Below are 12,939 nucleotides of genomic sequence, written 5' to 3' on the forward strand. Positions count from 1 at the left end.
ATGGGTAACTCTGCTTCCACTTGAATGAAGAATGCGTAGGAGGGTGTCACCCCTTTCCTCTGAAGAACAATCGACGGCAGGAGGCGTCATCCGGCATACGGGAGTGTGTGATGACGACATGCAAAAACATGGCACGTCACCCTCGTCTGGGATGTATAATTTTTTAGATTTATTTACTTATATGCATGCCATTTTGGATGGAAATCATGACAAGCTCAAATTTATCAAGTGATTTTGCTTTTACGAAGACGGTAATGGACTGAGACGAGATTAAAGGAAATGGATTTCATTAGCTAGAATACGGTATTTGGAAATATTATTCAGTTTCAAAGCACGTATTTCTAAACATCGTTATCACTAATGATAAATCTCTGAATGCCTACACAGATAACTAAATTAGAATAATGAGAGAGCTTCTGAACAAGGCGCCAGTTTATTATAACAAGCACAAAATATAGGTTTACGAGAGATTTGCTTGTTGAACCCACATCATAACCAAAAATATGGTAATGATAATCACGCTGAAGGTTGTCGCAAAATAAATAGACACAATACAAAACAAATATTGCGTATTAAAGTAATTTCCATGAATGTTTAAAGAGCAAAAAACTTTTTTTCTGCATACACCGCATAGACTGATAAAATGTATTGAAAAACTCGTAAATAAGTGAAGCTCTTACCAATCCATCGCGTTTTAAATTGGCAGTGCAACACCCGACCACTTCTGGATAAAAGCAGAGATATTGGATTTTTACTGTCTATTTTGTCGTTTTTTATGGAACTGTCAACAGTAACAGGTGAAATCACTGCGAACAGGGCAGCGCACTGGAAGCGACTGGGCGGGCGGGCGGCTTTGAGCTTAGGCGGCAAACCTCCACTATACCCGTTACTCTCCAACCCCCTCGCCGACACGGGCACTGACAGAGACAGGGCACAAAAAGCTAAATGCACTTCTATGCAATACCTACCGTATGAATTGATATGGGGATAACATGCTTGTTAATATACAAAGATAAGTAGTTCAGGGTATTATTTAGATTAAAAATGATTTCCTTATCAATATCAGTTAGTATTCAGTCATGATACTTAAGTAGTGCTCGGCCTTGTATCTAATTCGTCATTAGACCCATTAGATGTTTTTATGTATATAAACAATGGATCTTTAACTGAACTTACGGATTTATTAGATTTCCGTTGCATTCAAGGTTTGATTTAATAGTTTACAAACACTAAACATCACCTGTAAGTTACGTCTTAATAATTATGTGAACTGCATCTCATGATGTTTGTATTATTACACAATTGGTCGTTAGCTTGTCAGTTGCTAAAAACTTATACTTATGCAATCGATAAAGTGATTGGCCTCAAGTCTAGCCTAGATTATGCGAACCCCTTGACACCTCAACATGATTCAATAAATCGTAATCGAAATCTGTTAGCAACAGCCCGGGGGTCGGGGGTAACGCTCTGTGAAGAATTACAAGCTTTCTCAGACCTTGGGCTGATACGTTTAGTATCACGGTTGAATTCCCTTAGCGACAAGGTCGACCGATCAAATTTGAACGTGAAAACACGAAACTGAGGCAGTTTTCGTCGTAAATGAGTTGATAGTAACATTTACTGCCTTGTTCGTGATACCACTAATTGAGCGATACGAAAAAAGCGAGTAACGAGGCTTTTTTATTAATTTTAAGAGCTCTTGTGATCCATTTGGAAAACATAAATCCAGCAGCAACATTTTTATAATGTAGTTTAATACGGTTTATATGTTACAGAAACCATGATAGATATACAGGAATGTCAGACGCATTTAAAATTCTAAACATAGACGGCATAATCTTCCTACGCGTTTCACTACACATTTTTAAAACACAAAGACGTTGAAGTTCGAACATACTTTCATCTTCGACCGTCGGACACGGTAAGGAAGCGAAATTACAAATTACGGGGAAGTAATCGAACGTGGCTCGAATCGTGCGTGCGTCCAGCAACGCTCTCGTTGGCAGTGGGCGGAGTGATCGAATATTTTACTGTCTTCACGGGTACCATCGCAGGCACAGTTGGCTGGCCATTAGTAAACCTTATTTCAACAAGATAACGTCCAATAATGGACACTTTAGCAGTTGAAAATTGTTCAAGTTTAAAACTGGCTGCTATTATTGACCAGATAAACAAAGCTAGTAAACCTAAGTTATATTAGAGAACTGTTAAACAATCAGAACTTCAAAGTTAAACAATTAATTGTCTTGCCTCCGCTATTTTCTCTTTCGCTCATGTCAGAGAAGAGAAAATAAAACTTGGAGTTTACTAGTAATATTGGCACATCAATATTCATGTTAACATCGTATTCGCACCAACTTCGTCTTAACTTTCACAAATTGCCAAAATATCTAGTAACAAACTACGTTGATGTGTTATTCATGATCTTGTAAAATGTAGTTCCTCAATCAATTTGCGTAATCAAAATTGTTGTAACGTTGATTATTTACTCGGAGAATTAAAATTAATAAATTAATCATACATACTTAGTAAGATATACCATGCTGTTGTTCCGTTGATTAAATGCAATTATCTTTTCAGGTCATTGTGCCTAATAGGGATTTTCTCGTCCGCAAATCATTTTGATAACATATCCGGTGCAATGTTGCTGTAGATAAGCAACATACTTGTACCGTAGTACAATACGTAGTAAAAAAAGACTTCCTTATAAACTCTGCCCTACAGCACATAGCATATCATCATACCCAATTTAATGCTTTTGTCTCGCCATGGGTACCTAGCGCACTATATGGGGAACTGGTTTTCATGCCCTTACAAAGGCGAGGCGAACAAAACAACGCGAGCCTACCCACATGCTTATACGGAGTAAGTTACTTTTTTCGATGAATAGGAGAGAGAATAATGCCGTAACTCGATATCCGAACGTGACCTGTGCTGCTCTCACCTCCCTTCATTGTTAGGGCATGATACTTAGGCCGGACAAAGGTTTCCGTTGAGGTCAGGTAACTTCCCCTGGCTACCCGTCGGGCGGAGACAAATTGTTTTACTAAGCTTATAAGTCATTAATTAATGTCAGCGAAATGTGACATTGCTTTACAAAATGAAACTACACAGTGGTGCTTTTAAACCAAGTAATGGCTTTAGACGCTCTACTGAGGCTATTAACACCGCCCATGCACACATTGCAAATTGTTTTACACAAGCAAACATACTATCCAATAGGTACATTATAAAACAGCCCGCATAAAGGTCAAAATCCTTTAGAAATAATCTAACCGAGAGACTCACGGAGCAAGTCGAATGTTACAGAAGACCGAGTCGAATAAGACAACTGTCTTTTATCTTATTCAAAAGGACTTGGAACGTGACTGACATCGTTATTATGTGTTTTTTGTATTTAATTTGACAAAAACGTTTTGTTATTGAACATAAACGCCTAAATGAAAACAATTCCGTGTGACCATAAAATGTCTTGAAGCTGTCGAATAAAAACTTAATTATAAAAAGGCATCATGCATCAGTGACACTGGCGTGAACGGCTCGTGTCGAAAATTAGCCTTAAGTATGCGTGAATTGACATAACTACATCCTATTTAGGCGCAACAATACCACAGGGCCCATAACAAACCAAACTCACTACAAAATTATGACCCAATTAAAGAACCCCCTCCCAAATGAGATTGTCGACCCACTGTTCCGGTGAAAACAGAAGTAAATATGCGGTTCATGAATTACGACAGGCGAATTTAGTCTTTAATTCCACAGGGATACGTTTATCTTGACATTAATGCGGGTAAAATTATTCCTGTTCTAAATATTACGAGTTAATTTACTTCAAAGCGCTTTCTGCAACGTTCAAGTGAAAACTGGAATTTGCAAAGTTGCCTTGGGCTAGTAAACTCCATGGAACACTGTCAAGGGAAGCAGATTGCTTTGATTATAATTAACAGAATATCAGCGGTAGTTACAAAGAAAAATAATTATGCACGGAATGCCGAGTATGGTAAAATATTAGGAAAGTCCCTATTTATAGGGTAAAATGCAATTCCAGGTAACATAAAAAAAAGGTGAATGAGTGAATGATATATTCACAATTACCGATGCAACCGTGTATTTCGTATTTCAATTCTTAGGGTAGATGTGTTTTTACGGAAATTAGAAATAGTGAATCATTTAATTTCGTTATTTACATGTTGAAAGAAAATATTTTTCATTTCGTAATACTCTAAGTGGCTCATTGTTTATCTATGGAACATGACATTGTCAAAAACTTAAATGTGATAGGTACGTTTCACTTTTAAAACTCTTTAAGACGAAAGTGGAAGACTGCGAAATCGCCTTTTCATACAAACGTAGTCCTCATTTTCCTCTCTGGATATTAACATTATTGAAAATATTCTGACACAATTTGTTTTATATCGACCGTTGTTGATTTTTTTCATTTTTTTTTATTATTATAAGAGTTAAGAGCACTTAATTTTTTTTATGAAAACTGTTTTACGCTTCTAATTTTTACAATAATCAAAAAATCTAAAAAAGTCAAAACGTAAATAGATCTAATTATGTCAAAATATTTTCCATTCTGTCTACATCCAGTGAGGAAAATGGGGACTACGTTTTTAAGGAGTACATAGCGGCCGTCCTCTTTCCTCTTAACCTCTAACCTCTCTTACTACGTTCGAGTTCCAAAATACGAGAAATGGGCACCTTAATCTAGGTACAACAATCTAGGTACTACATATATAATAGTCGTCGCTCTATGATGTTGAAATAATAATCACAAGCCCTATCGTACAGTTACATACAGAGAATGTGGCCTTCATCTTAAATCGTGATGCCATTTCAACTCCAGCTATTTCGAAGAAATGTGAGGTGTTCTTAATGCTTCGACATCGACATTAAGTACATTTTAACATGAACAAGCGTAAAATTCCTGCAACATTTTCTCTAAACAAATAAAGATGCTTCAATAAGGGTATTAGGCGCTCAGAATAGGGAATATAGGGCAGGGCTGAAAGGGCCGCCATAACGAAACACGTCCTCCGGGAGCGTGATCCTTCCTTTCAGAGCGAAGTACCTTCATGCTAAGGAGACGCAATAATGCGAAAATGTGATCAAAAATACCCCTTCGCCTTATTGAGCCGTTAAGTACCTACCTACCGATGAGACGGATATGAGTATGGCCATAAGGGTTTATCAGCTTCAGCTTAATCAAGTAGGAAGGGTGGGATATATAAAAGTTAAGTAATGCCGTAACTGCATTTAATGAAGTATTTTTTTGCTTTATGCTGGTAATATATAGTCTGCATCATATTTAGCTCCTTGCATTTCCTGTTGACTTTTGTATGAGTACTACATTTCCTGCTACCTAAAGGTTGTCTGGAACTTCTGGAAGAGGACGCGTTTTACCCATAAGACCGCCTGTTGTTACCTGTTTCTATTCTCCTTTAAAATTTATTTGTAGTTTTACATGTATGTAAAATGTACAATTGTTGGTGCAATAAAGAATATTACTAATATACTTATATACTATTTACTAATATTCTAACAAGAGCAAATATATTTCATATAGCCTAAGTTGTAGGTACTAGTTACACACGTAGTGTAAATGTAAATACTATCAACGTGCTATCAACTAAGTAGTATGCTTTGAATAGCCTAGCTGTGACAATTAAACTTGTTCTATCTAATATTAACATATCATTCATAAAACATGAGCACGCGATAGAAAATACAAGTATAACCGTCTTGACTCACTACCTAAAACAACATTGGAAAACAAATAAGTAAAGACAACGTTAAAAATTCAATAAAAACAAAAGTTATTAGCGGAGTAAAAAGTAACGAGAAAAAAATAACGCATTTTTTGTCTTCCTCATCTCGAAATGGGGAGACATTACTGATGTTAGAGGCACGTACGAAAATTCTGGGCTTGCACGCTATTCTCCCCTTACATCAAAGTTTCAGGAACGCAGAATTTACCCAGTTACCCGTAACTTTCTGAGTTATAAATAGGACCAACATAACGACTGGAGCGAATGAATAAATTAGATAACGTTAAATATATTGCCTACGATTTCTCATAAACAAACATTGATAAAAGTTATCCGACTCTTTGGTAACTCAGTGAGAATTGGCAATTTATTGCAATTCGACGTGGATAACGACGTTATTAAAATAAAAGAGAATTTGATGATAGTAATATTAGAAGTCGAACTAAATACTTAGTTATACACACACACACATTTTCAATATATAAAAGTCAATAGCCAGAATTCAGCTTTTTCAAAGAATAAAGGCAATACAAAAACAGCTAAAGTATGTTTAGTAACTTAAACTTTACCAATTCATTTGTCTAGCTCTTACATAGCTCTGGGGATAAAGAAAAATGTGATGCTATCACTCTCTGAACCGAGTTTTCTTCAAGCACAAAATTCCAAAACCACCCAAAGCCGTATAAAGTCAAAAGTTCCGCATCTCAATTCAATCTAACAGTCAGATAAAGCACCACAAACTTATCTGAGATGTCGGTGAAAACCTGAACTAATATTACTTCATACTAACTTCACTCTCGTTCTGAGACGAGGGCGATGCTGTCAACAGCAAATAAAAGTTTGTAGTGCCATTCACAGGTAAGCACGTTTCCAGAGAATAAATACGACCCACAGTTCTAAACTTTTCGGTCCCAATTTCAAATTCAGAACACGAACACTTTAAGATAAAGTCGGGTCATTCTTTACATTCAAATATTTGAGTTCTGTACTCTATGACCTTAGGGTCAACGTTCTTTCGATGTAATAACGGTATTTATAGTTCGTGCGACTATATGGTTCAAAGGTAATCGATTATTACTTATGGTCTTAGAAAAATGTTTCAATTTCATTTAACTACATTTATTTTCAATCTCATCGCAAAATTGACATTTGGAGCGCATGAAACGGTATTAGGGACAGTAATTTTCTACCAATTCGCAAGAAGCTTTTTTTATGTGAACCATAAACAAATTCAGTATCTAAGGTGATTGGTAACATGTAAATTGTAATATCGACTCACAACAACCTTATGACCATATAATCGATTTATATATTATATGTGTACGAAAAGTATTTTGTCGTCTATATCACGAGATGGAACTAGAAATTAAATAGTTTCCAACTTATTTTGGTCTATCCCAAACCATCTAAACCGCGTTACATTCGTTAAAAATTACAAATATGCACAACACAAAATCAGTGACACGAAACTTCCTTATAGCTTATTAAAATTAAGCAATCGATCATCAATTTTCTAAACTTCTCTGTTTAATCAATTAATTGTCATAAGTCCAGCATTTCCTTATTTAAGGTTGCTGTTACGTCAAGTTTCTCCAATCAGTTTATGCAATACATATGTAAATGATAAATACATAAACTTATTTACGATTTGCACAGGTGCGAGCATTCGCCTTCCGGTCAGAATATATGAATATTTTTAACGTAAAACTTACCCTACTTATTGAAACGAATACACAATGTAAAAAAAAAACTAAGCATGTATGTCAGAAAGGAATCGAAAATGGCGGATGGGTTAGGATATACGCGAATAAACATCAAAAGAATATTTGCTTATGAAGTTCTTCTGAGATCTGAACATACATTACTTTTATTTACAGCCGTATAGATTTATTTTCTTAATATACCATGTTATTTGACATTCACTATTCTACATGTAACCCTAACATTAATCTCCAAACTTTACATAAGATTTATCGCAATAAATTACGTCCACAAGATATTGTACACTAAAAGGCTCTTGTTATTTCATGGCTGACAAAACTGAAGTGAAAACCGAGCGCAAGTTTTAATATAAATAAAGTAAAATGTGGCGAAAACATCTTGAAGGCTTTTGGAGCCAGTGCAGCCGTGAAAAGGACGGCTTTATGAAACTTACAAGCTAAGCCTTTCTTTAAAACATAAAACAAATATAAATATTATTTATTTATATTATAAAAAGCGCTGGTGGCCTAGCAGTAAAAGCGTGCGGCTGGTACTAATGAGTTTTTCGGAACTTATGTACGAAATATCATTTGATATTTACTAGTCGCTTTTTGGTGAAGGAAAAAATCGTGAGGAAACTAATCCTAATAAGGCTTAGTTTACCCTCTGGGTTGGAAGGTCAGATGGTAGTCGCTTTCGTAAAAACTAGTGCCTACGCCAATTCTAGGGATTAGTTGCCAAGCGGACCCCAAGCTCTCATGAGCCGTGGCAAAAAATGTCGGGACAATGCGAGGAAGATGATGATTTATTTATATTATGAAGTAGGTGTTACTAGGGCAGTCCAAAAAAATTAAAGTTATGAACAAAAGGATTTCCTCAAGTTTCTTTTTTATGCCAAATACACAGAAATTATCCATAACAAAATTGAGAGCAATTAAACATCATTTAGAGGTCGCTAAAATGAAACAATTATGCCGTACAAAAATGTATGAAAATAAATTGACCCATCAATAATACTGCTTTGGAGGTGTTTTTAATGGCTCTTTAAACGTTTTATCTATTAGTTATAAGTATGAAAAAAAAATGCCGGTCGAAAATTTTGTTTTTGGGTTAATTTGTATTTTTTGTGTGTATGAGATTATTGCAAGTCTCAACATCATAGCAACCACTATCATTAGCAAATAAGTTTAACTTTGGCATATAGATAATTTTTTTTGTTCATACAAAGTTGGACCACTCTATACACCTACGTGTCCTATCTGTTGCTCGATAGTAAACATAAAATTTCAACAGTATCGAACAATCGCCATGCAAAGAAACATTATACGAGTAGGTATCACCCAAATAATTTACACTACAATTACCTACCCTAATTAATTGAGTTCGACCACGAGACGCATTTTAAAACTGTCCACAAGTGTAAATAAAATGCTTTTTCAACATTATTTACAATTTTAAAAAAAACGCGCGACAAAGCGTTATTCGTGTACTCGAGGTAATCGACGCTCGCAGTCCAGCCGGCGCCGCACGCGATCGTGTCCGCCGCGTGGCGCCTTTACCCTAGCCACCCATTGAACGAATGGAACGAAAGCTGTCACGTTGGTACACTTGATTTTGAATGAATATTGATGGATCGGTGTATCGGGTGTCTGATAGTGATATCTGTGTTGTATATCGTTTATGTATGACGTCTATGACTGGGGGTTGACGGTGATATATTGTTATTACTATTACATATTTTATAAAAAGAGAAAAAAAACGAAAAGCTATTTTAGGGAGGCTAGACTTGGTGAGGGACCTATTTATGCGCCGAAAAATAGGTTGACCTGATGAGTTTTTGGGGCTTATAGTTAGTTAAATACATATTACTATACCCTATTACTTTGTCAGGATAAAAAAGTTAAAACTAGCCATCTTGGCTAATAATAATAAAAAGTAATAACGCGTAAACTTATCCACTTATTTGATCAGTTAAAAAACTAATAAATAACTTTGTACTTTCTAGTTCCCAGTTTGCCGGTAGGAACTAGCAACCCCAACTTAGTCGTATAACTAGTTCATTCGATTTACAGCCTTAAATATATCAACTTAGAGCTTTTTATGTACTTATTTTATATTTTATCTGTGTTGTAAAAACTTTAATTCAGTTTAGTAATTTTCAGAGTTTAAAAAAGGAAATAATTATTTGTTTTACAAGGGAGCAAAGTTCTTGTATAGGTAAAGCTAAAATTGACACGCGAGCAAGCGAAAGATTCCAAAATTGATTCACGAGCGCAAGTGAAACATTTGGATTCACAACTTTTCAAAAAGACTCACTTGATAGTAAGTAGGTACAGTCGAGGTATTAAATATCGACACGGACAAAGTGCCAAAAATATGTATACACGACCTTTTTTTTAAATACTACGTCGGTGGCAAACAAGCATACGGCCCGCCTCATGGTAAGCAGTCTCCGTAGCCTATGTACGCCTGCAACTCCAGAGGAGTTACATGCGCGTTGCCGACCATAAACCCGCCCCCCCTCGTTGACCTTATTGCCTATACATTAAAGTAGCGTGTACATATTTTCGGCACTTTGTCCGTGTCGTTATTTAATACCTTGACTGTACTAAGTATATGTCAGAAATTCCAATATAGTATATCATATTTATTTACATTAGTCGACTTGGCCAAATTTGAAAGCATCGCTAGAAATATTTAACCCGATACATGACAAAGAACTCGACTCGATAAATAAATAATGTAGATACTCGTAGGTATATAGAGAAAGTAGAAGAACGAAAAACATCAAGCCTCTTACCAAGCCGTCGCAATTAGTACAAGAGGTCTCAAATCGAAGATTTCCTGTCCCTGCTTTTTGCTGGCACCTTTAAGTACTATAATCTGGGATGTAGTTAGTTCAATAATTCTAGTTCATCCGTTTAGTTAGGTTCGTAGACCTTCGTGGTCAGAGGCAAAAACGCTTACATATGTGTTCTAGTTATATCCTTAAATACAACATAATTAAGAGTATGAATAATCCATAATTATGAACTACTAAATCTAAGCTTGAACTTGAACATGCCGTAAGCCAGTTCCACTAGGCGGCGCTGCAAGCGTAAGCATCAAACCTAGTTGGTAATTTCTCTCATGTTTCTGACTGGACAAGTGCAACACAACTATCTGTTAGAGTGAGATAGATAGTGATAGAGTGATTTACAAAGCTTATCCATCCAATCACTGCAAAATGTGCAGCGCATTAACGCCATCTATACTCTGTATCTTTAGGTATTTAAATAAAAGTAAACAAACAATATGCACATTTTCGGGTAGTTGTAACTTGTAACATTTATTGGATAACCATCCGAATACAAAACCCCCTGGATCTGTCACTGTACAATCTGACTTTAACCTACATTATTTGATCATATAATGTTTTCATCTACCCTCAACTAGCTTAAGGAGCCAATTGACGGTAGATTTTGTTTACATTTATTCAAATACCTATAGATACAGAGTATGGGTCGCTTAAAGTCACACAATATATTCTGTATCTTCGTACCTAAGTCTATAGTTCATTTATTTATCTATACATATAAATATAAGGCTATCTACACTTGTAAACCAGGTATCTAGGTGGTTTACCGACCCTTACCCTGTTGCAGCAGACGACGCTGCCGCAGACAAGCTGAAGTGCCTTCAATATTCATGGAAATGCCTCCTTTAATTTCCTCGAATAATACCGACCTGAAGGGGGCACGGGAATCGTCAATTAACGGTTTCCAACCCTATTATTTGTGGATTAAGATTCAAAGTTACATTTATAGGCTTACATCTACAGTCGGTTCAATTTTACTTGTTTTATTTGTTGAAAAACAATCAGAACTGAATACGGGCCTTTATTAAGATAAACACCCTTCCTGATATATAGAACTGAGCAAATTTTTTATTGCTTAGCCTTTTAATTTTTTGTCAGCATTGCCGAATAAGGAGCATTTTGATATATATTTTATTGTATTTATTTGGCTCACAAAACAAGTTACAGACACTTACAGGAACACAACATTAATAACTTACAGTTTAGATCTGTACCCCTAGTGTAAATATTTTCGACAGCGAAACGTGACGTACGCGTTTGCGTTAAGTGTCATTTTGTATGAGATTTTTGACTTTCCAAAACGTCCCGCTTGGCGCGCTGTTCAAAAACCCATACAAAATGAGACTTAAGAGCAATTCCTAGCTGAGCAACTTTTCAAATCTCGAATTTTTGAAGCTATGTTTCTGTCGCGCTGCGGTGGGCGGGAGCGGGAGCTATCTAAGTGTGAGTGCGCACACACAGACGCGAGACGTGAGCGCTCACTCATTGCGCGCCGTTGCGTCGACACGTCGACGTCGCCCGCGAGCCGGACGGAATTCATCCTGCGCTGCCCGAAGCAAGTTGTTTTTGGTCCCATATCACAGATCTCATATTTTGATCACATAATATTGTTTTTCATTTTTATATTATACTGTATCTATTAATTACCATATAGGTAAAAACTGTAAAAAAGAATGATGTCCCTGCTTCGGTCGTCGTCGTACAGTCAAGTGCAAAAATATGTATCGAAAGAATCTTCTTATAAATATGGTACTACGCTCTTATTACACTGGTATAAGATGCTATGAGACATATTTTTGAGTAAGATGTGTACACCCATATTTTTACACTTGACTGTACCTATCCGTGACAGTAAGTTGGGTGTGATCATGGTGTGTTGTGAAATTTTGTAAGTAGGTATAAATATATGGTTAAACTACAATCTATTTAACTTGTAGTACGATGGGGCTAAACTTGGGTGGGCGCCTTATTGAAGAACGTATCGCAATGACAATCTGAGTAAAGTATGTTGGGGTAATGCCGGACAATTTTGGGACCAATTGAGAGAACTCGTGAAAAAACGTTTTTTCAAGATCTCAGCACATGATAGATTCTTGAAGTACGGAGCAAATCGTTAAATAATAACCGTAGATTCGGCCTGAATTTTGGTAATCTTCAATATAGAACTGTTTCAGTTTTGTACCTGTGTAAAGATGAGACATACTTTTTTTTAGGGTAACGAGTGTTTTGCCATCAAGGGAGAACATAGGATGGTGAAAAAAAGTTGCTTCTAATGGAAAGAGAATAAGATATCACAAAAAAATTGGTCCGGTTTCTACCCTTCTCGAATGTCTATAAATTGCAGCCACCAATTACAAACTTAATAGTTGTCATCGAAAGTTTTTAATTGGTATTTTTGAATCCGATCTTAACCCTGATACAAAAATTGGTAAAATTGTGGCTCTCAAACTTTGATACCTATGTCAGAAGGAAATTGTGGCTCTCAAACTTTGATACCTAATATAAGGCAATTTGATATGTAAGCAATGTGCTAAGAAACCTCTTATTGTAAGGTTTACCCGAAGTAATAAAATAAGAAAAACGACTAAAATAATAGATAGGTTTCGA

The 12,939-nt window shown here is 36.0% G+C and overlaps 1 protein-coding gene across 3 annotated transcripts in view; it reads right to left on the reverse strand.

Annotated features, from left to right (window-relative positions):
- LOC133520834 (centaurin-gamma-1A) overlaps nt 1-12,939 on the reverse strand; it is a 491,067-nt gene that overhangs the window by 32,730 nt on the left and 445,398 nt on the right. The window contains exon 1 of one of the 3 annotated variants that reach the window (XM_061855516.1): nt 681-950. The exons of the other annotated variants lie outside the window; for them this stretch is intronic. The gene's annotated coding sequence lies outside the window, so the exon portion shown is untranslated. Of the gene's footprint in view, nt 1-680; nt 951-12,939 lie in introns of those variants that run through there. 3 annotated transcript variants of the gene reach the window in all.

Source organism: Cydia pomonella, chromosome 8 (genome assembly GCF_033807575.1).
Source record: "Cydia pomonella isolate Wapato2018A chromosome 8, ilCydPomo1, whole genome shotgun sequence".
NCBI lineage: Eukaryota > Metazoa > Arthropoda > Insecta > Lepidoptera > Tortricidae > Cydia > Cydia pomonella.